The sequence below is a fragment of the Nematolebias whitei genome, chromosome 7 (assembly GCF_014905685.2).
Source record: "Nematolebias whitei isolate Nwh7 chromosome 7, NemWhi1, whole genome shotgun sequence".
In the NCBI taxonomy this organism is placed as follows: Eukaryota; Metazoa; Chordata; class Actinopteri; order Cyprinodontiformes; family Rivulidae; genus Nematolebias; species Nematolebias whitei.
The window spans coordinates 19725108-19726934 of record NC_056504.1 but is presented as its reverse complement, the minus strand read 5'-3'; the positions used below and the strand labels follow the sequence as shown (position 1 = coordinate 19726934).

The 1827-nt window shown below is 37.3% G+C and overlaps 1 protein-coding gene across 1 annotated transcript in view; it reads right to left on the bottom strand.

Annotated features, from left to right (window-relative positions):
• Window positions 1–1827, bottom strand: part of LOC119412169 (contactin-4) — a 178078-nt gene that overhangs the window by 37328 nt on the left and 138923 nt on the right. The window lies entirely within an intron of this gene.

Below are 1827 nucleotides of genomic sequence, written 5' to 3'. Positions count from 1 at the left end.
ATCCATCCATCCATCCATCCATCCATCCATCTATCTATCTATCTATCTATCTATCTATCTATCTATCTATCTATCTATCTATCTATCTATCTATCTATCTATCTATCTATCTATCTATCTATCTATCTATCTATCTATCTATCTATCTATCTATCTATCTATCTATCTATCTATCTATCTATCTATCTATCTATCTATCTATCTATCTATCTATCTATCTATCTGAATTAAAACAAGAAAATATGGTTTCAATTCAATTCAAAAATACTTTATTAATCCCAAAGGGAAATTATTTGTTGTTATAACTCATTATCCTCATTTCATTGAGATGTTATAGATGCTGATGGCTGTAGGCAGAAAGGATCTCTTGTAAAGGTCCATCCCACAGTGGATCCTAAGAAACTGGCTGCAGATGTCGTCCGATCCGTCCCCCCAGACTTGGCTGGCCTCTCTGTTCCCCCGGGCTGTAGGACCACCAGAATGCCGGGCAGAACTCCTCCCAGAGCGATGGCCATTCCTCCCAGCAGCCCGCTGAGCTCCTCGTCACTGCGGACAGCCAACTGTAGGTGCCAAGGGACAACCCTGTCCTTCCTCTGTCATGAGCCATGTTTCCTGCTATTTCCAGGATCTCAGTGGTCAGGCACTCGAGCACAGCTGGCAGGTAGATGAGAATGCGTCCACAGAACAGCCTTTCAACTCATTTGAGATTTGTGGCTGTAGTTGAGATATTATTTGAGCTTTGGAGATGTTAATCAGCTGCTGTTGGTTGTAGAAAACTGCCTTGTTGCCATGGTTACGCATTATAACAAATGTCCAAAACTTAAAAAAGTTTCAGTAAAAATCCTTCCAGCTGCACAGCATCTGATACCAGAGGAAACAATCATCCAAAAAATGTTTACATTTTGATGATTTTGATTTACATCCAGAAAAAGAGGAATTAAAGTTTCCAAAAACAAAATCTCAGAATGAAAGTAACAGAGCTGCTCCAACATGCAGCCACCTTGAGCGGCGCAATTCTAGAACTTCAGAGAACATATTAGCATTGGATGCTTCTAAAACTTCATCAAATAACTATTCTTTTAATTCAGTTTGAATAGCTGCCCACTGCACCACCTGGTGGTGGATGGGTTAAATGCAGAGACTAATTTCGCCATTGTATGGAAACATACAGTGCTGACATTGTGATGACATTATTATTATTATTATTATAATGTTAGTGAAGTCAGTTTACCCTAAGTTCTAGAATTAGTGGTGTTTGCCTTCTTGCAGAATATATTTCCTCTAGTATGTTTACGTATATCAAAAAATATTCAAACCACAAAAAAAATAGACATGACCGTGTTTTTATTCTTCTGTAGTGAGCCAAAGGTAGGGTGTATATTTCACCTGCTAACATGCTACCTCTGGTAGTTTGTTGCTAACTTTTTTTTCTTTTTTTCAATAGCATTATTTGAAAAGAGAGGCAGGAGTTCCTTCTCCTCTAGACAAGTCATGACTGGCTGTTATTTTCTACAGATACAATTTAACAAGCACAGGAGTTTAGGGTTATTCCTTGCTTTACAGTTGAACACGATGATGGTTTGGAGCGACAAATTGGTAACAGAAATAAAATACAAAATACATACCGGTACAAAAAAAATAAAATCTCTTTCACTGTTATCTTGTTTTGAGGCATTTAAATTGTAGAAACACTTTGATGAAAAATGTATTAATTGACTATTAATAAAGATTGTGGTATACCTTGAAATCAGAAACTGTCTGATTAGATAAAAAAAAAAAAAATACTTTTATCTCTTTAGCATACATGTGTACCCCCCCCCCCCCACA